General features: G+C 38.0%; 1 pseudogene; it reads left to right on the top strand.

Moving 5' to 3' along the window:
* Positions 1-309: 309 nt before the first annotated feature.
* LOC140502605 (6-phosphofructo-2-kinase/fructose-2,6-bisphosphatase 3 pseudogene) lies at positions 310-1563 on the top strand (annotated as a pseudogene).
* The last annotated feature ends 3817 nt before the right edge of the window (positions 1564-5380 follow it).

The following is a 5380-nucleotide window of genomic DNA, read 5'->3' on the forward strand; positions in this document are numbered from 1 at the left end:
TAACCTAGAATAAGTTAAACCAAAATGTGTGTATTTGCAAATGTGTGCTTTTTAAAAACAAAATTGAAAGATGAAAAATAGAATTGTAGGTTATCTGATAGCTAAAATGACTGACTTGGAAAACTGTTCAAGGAAAGAAAATTTAAGAATAACTAAAGTCCTTAAAAACTATGACAAAAAAAAAGTTTGGATCAGATCCAGTGGGAAGATTCATGGAGAGTTCAAGGGAGTTTCCAGAGCCAATACCCCCCTCACAACCATCTTCCCAGAATTCTAGGACCCATTCTCTTGAATACTCAAAAGCACTACATGGTGTCAGCTCCTATTCAGACCTGTGGACCTCAACTGATGAATTCCCCTACAGTGATTGTCATGGTTGGACTGCCATCTAGGGGAAAGACTTACATATCCAAGAAGTTGACATGCTACCTCAGCTGGTACCGCCAGGAAGTCATGAAGGAGTTCAGTTCTTATCATTTCTTTTATCCTGACAATGAAGAGGCCATGAAAGTTCAGCAACACTGTGCATTAGCTGCCTTGAAAGATGTTCAATTGTATCAGAGAGAAGAAGGTGGTCAGATTGCAGTTTTTGATGCTACCAATACTACAAAAGAGAGAAGAGACACGATCCCTGATTTTGCAAAAGAAAATTACTTTAAGGTGTTTTTCATTGAGTCTGTGTGTTATGACCCTTCTGTAGTCACCTCCAACATCATGGAAGTTAAACTCTCCAGCCCCTATTACAGATTCTGTAGTGCAGCAGAAGTCATGGAGGACTTCATGAAGATTGCTATTAAGTTAACTACCATCCTCTTGACCCAAATAATGCTGATAGGGATCTGTCTCTGATCAAGGTGCTTGATGCTGGCTGAGGATTCCTGGTAAACCAAGTCCAAAATTATATCCAAAGCAGGATAGTCTATTACCTGATGAACATCCACGTCCAGCTACGGACCGTCTACTTATGTCGCCATGGGGAGAGCAAGAACAATATCCTAGAGAACATTGGCAGAGACTGCAGATTGTCCATTTGGGGGAAAAAAAGTTTTTCATTTCCCTGTGCAAGTTCCTTGAGGAGCAGAATTTGAAGGACCTTAAGGTATGGACTAATCAGCTTAAAAGGACCATCCAGACAGCAGAAGCCCTCAAGCTGCCTTACAAACAGTGGAAGACCCTTAATGAAATTGATAGTGGAGTCTGTGAAGAGATGACCAGTGAGGAGATCAAGGAGACTTATCTTGAGGAAAATGCCCTTCATCATCAGGACAAATACTATTAACGCTACCCTACTGGAGAGTCTTCTCAAGACCCAGTTCAATTCTTGGATCCAGTGACCATGGAGTTGAAGAGACAGAATGTATTGGTGATTTGCACCAAGCTATCATGTGTTGCATTTTGGCCTATTTTCTAGATAAGAGTGCAGATGAAATGCTATATTTGAAATGTCCCCTCCACACAGTGTTGAAATTGACATTTGTTGCATATGGTTGCCATGTGGAATCTATTTATTTGAATCTGGAAGCAGTAAACACACATCGAGAAAGGTCAGAGGAAGCAAAGTAGGGAGCCAACCCTCTCATGAGATGCAAAAGTGTTACCACACTAGCCATCCCTGAGCCCACCAAAAAGCCTCACATCAACAGTTTCGAGGAGCACATAACTTCCACTTCTACCTCCCTGCCAAGGTGTTTGCTCCAGGAGGTGCCCACACAAAACCTGAATACCTCACAGAACCAATTTTGACTCTTCCTGGAAATCTGAAACAAATGAAACCAGTTGCTTTCCATTGCCATTTCAGAAGCTTGGCTTGTGCTCCTCCATTTAACCTGAGGCCCAGACAATCCCAGCTGCTTCTTTCATAAACTGATCAAACTCTTGGGGTGAGGGTGGGTCTTATAAAATGAAAATTCAGTACTCTCAGTACTTTTGCCTCCAATTCTCCGACAATGTGGTGGTGACCTAAAGGCAATGTATAGTGTAAATGATCTGTTATTTTCCATTATATTTCTTCCGTATTTTTCTCATCATCCTATTCTTCATTTTCAGTGGATGTCTATTTGTGGCAACCTTTCTGGAAAGACTTTGAAAGTGTGGGAAAGGAAAAAAAAGTGGAGAAGGGAATGTCTCTGCTTCTCTTCTTCCTTTCTACCTTACTGGGAGACGTTTCAGATTGGCAGGTTGGAATTTCTTAAGGTTACAGGAAAATTCAAGATGGCTGGCTTACTAAAGAAACCATCAACTATTTTTGCCTTGGCCTCTGAAGGCAATATTTCATGAGGAATGGAACCAGCAAGTACTGCCTTGAACTTGGCGTAACTAGACAAAATTTGAATTTGGAGAAGTAGACCTCTTCCTCTTCAGGAATTCCTGAGTCAGAAATCTGCCATGACTAAAGCAAAAACATTACCTTGTTTTATATATTTTCATTCAGAGTCTCTGTTCTTTTTCTAGGCCAAATGTGAGGATGGACACCCATCACCCCTTGCACAGGAGGGGTGTTTTTCTGAGTTTGGAAAGATAACATTGTCTTTGAACTGCCTATATTTGCCCTTTTTGTGGAAGAAGTAGCATGAGAAATCCATACCATTGTTCCATGGAACATGGATGTTGGATATCATAGGAGTTGTGTTAGATTGTGAAGGAAGCATGATGAACTAGGAATCCTGACAGGATTAGGAAACATGTGCAAGGCAAGCCTTGTTTCCTGGAGTTGTATAGCACTGTTTTAAGACTGGTTTGATAGAAAACCAGCTGAATGTTGTCTTCTTGTTCTAAAGTAGACCAAGCAGCATAGTTAGACTGACTCTGGAAGGGTGGGGGAAGAGGAGATCCTCTCTCTAGGGTTCTCTTCTCATCATTCTCTTTCAGGCTGGACAGAAAGTAGCCAGTACAAGGAATAAGACCTCCTGGTATTAGTTCAAATATTTGTCTCTAGCATTGGGCCAGGTGATCAGGATAGAGGAGATGGGGATTGCTGTAGAAGTTTGACATCATCCCTGTCATGATAGAGCTATCTGGAGGGCAGGGGGTGGTAGGGAAAACTTATGTAACACACAAACATCCTTCAAATGACCTTTCCTCTTTGGCCAGTGTTCCACAAGTGGGAACAGAGAGAGAGGAGCCAGTATGGGGAATGTATTTATTTTGCTTCAGAGAGAAGGTAAAAATGAGTGGGCTGAAGAAGAGACAGACCACAGTGCCTCATACTTCAATCAGTAAATATTTCCTAAGCGCCTATTGTCTGTCATGCACTGTGCTAAACTCTGGGAATATAGAAAGAGGTAAGAGGCAATCCCAGCTCTCCAGAAAGTTTAGGTCATATCTAACTCTTCAAAGACATGTTTATTGGCAACCCATTCACAAGTAGACACACACATAGATTGTCATAAGCATAAGATCTCCCTAACTTCCCCTCCTTTTTTTAACTACCTAGGTCACATCAACCACTGACTTCTCCTTGTGGATGTACAAGCAGGTACAAGTGTATGTTTATATGTGAAACATACAGTTTGGGATTCACTTTGTTTTTTTATTATAGCTTTGCTGGTAATCTGTTTTCTTGGAATCATTTCTGTTTTTAATTGACAGAAAGGGTCCAAGAATAGAATTTTGTTTATTTCATTGTAAGGGTCTCTACTTGCAGTGCATTTATTTTTTATCTTTTTAAAATTTAAAAGAGCAATCTAGTTTTACCTAAAAAGAAGATTTTAATTTGGAAAGAGTGAGGAGGAATGAATACATCCAGAGTTCCTGGAGATGATGCTACTTACCTTTGAAGCTAGTAGCAGCATCCTGAACTTCACTGAAGTATTTCATTAAGGGGTGTGCTTAATGCACAGTGGGGGTGGTCTTACTGGGAGCACTGACTTTGATTTTTACCATGTTCCACTGAAACAAGTTTTTCTTAACTTTGTGTGTTTGTTTAAGGGACACAGCTGTTTTCTCCTCCTATTCTATCTTGAGAGTAGCAGAACTCTTTTTAAGAATTAAGCAGGGGAGAAACTGATTTAATCATGTCCTTGATACTGTTTTTCTTTGTAATACTTGAAGTTTATTTTTAAAATATTATTTTGACAGCAAAAATGCTATTTATTTATTCAATGTGTACAATGATGCCAGGTGAGAGAGAGAGAGGTTTGGAGGGAAAGAAGAGGTTTTGTTGTTTTTTTTTTTTTTTCTAAACTTTTGACTTATTAGGTGTGCTTCAAATGCTTGTCTTAAATAATCACCTGGGATAAAAAAACTCTGCTAGCTTGTAAACAGGGTATGCCTTTCAGAAATTTATATATTTTGCAGTTGCTAGACTAATAAAATATTTTGTTAAAGTAAAAAAAAAAGGTGGAACACTAGAAGGGATCCATTAATAACTTCCCTAAAAGAAGAAAAAATTGTCCCCGGAATGTCACAGTCAAAAATGAGTGTTCACATTTAAAAAACAAAAATTCTGCAACATGCATAAAGAATCAATTCAAGGAAGGACCCATAGTTAAGATCACAAAGAAATGGCTGCTTGTACAATACGAATTTTATTGATAGGAGACTTTGAAATATAATATTTAAAATGAGGAAAGATTTAAGTTTAAAAGCAAGAATAATTTACCCTAAAAAACTGAGTACAATCCTACAGAGGAAAAATACATGTTTAATAACATAAAAGAATTTCAGTTACTTTTCATGGAAAAGGAATTACTGAGTAGGAATTTTCAAATTTATTATTTATTTTTAAGATAAAAACAATTTTGTCAGAAATTGTCTCCTCAAGCCCCTGCTTCACTCACTGGGAAGTCAAGCTCTACAATAATAACTGCACATGTGGCATCATATAAACCATTTTAATTTTAGCTCTGTTACAAAAAGCAAGAAAAATATAGTGAGAAAATTATACCTTACTTTGCACTCCTAGTTCAGAAGTTCTGTCTCTCAAGGTAGATAGCAAATTTCATTAGGAGTCCTTCCAAATTATCTTGTATCATTGCAGTGATCAGAATATCTTGGTCATTTACAGTCCAATTCTCATTAAAATATAGCTGGTGTACAATTATCTTTAGGTCCTATTCACTTCATTTTGCTTCGGGTCATATAGAAGTCTTCCAAGGTCTTTGTGAAAACATTCACTTGTTCATTTCTTTATTCCCCAATTAATAGTATTTTTTTCCAATGACATGTAACAAAGGTTTTTAAAATACACTTTTATGAGATTTAGAGTTCCAAATTTTTTCTTCCTCTCTTCCCTCCTCTGTCTCCAAGATGGACAACAATCTGATAAAGGTTATACACATACACTCATATTAAACATATTTTCACATTAGTCAAGTTGTTGAGGAACAATCAGAAAAGTGGGGTAAATCCATGAGAAAGATAAAAACAAAAAAAAATGAAA

Source organism: Notamacropus eugenii, chromosome 4 (assembly GCF_028372415.1).
Source record: "Notamacropus eugenii isolate mMacEug1 chromosome 4, mMacEug1.pri_v2, whole genome shotgun sequence".
Lineage (NCBI taxonomy): Eukaryota > Metazoa > Chordata > Mammalia > Diprotodontia > Macropodidae > Notamacropus > Notamacropus eugenii.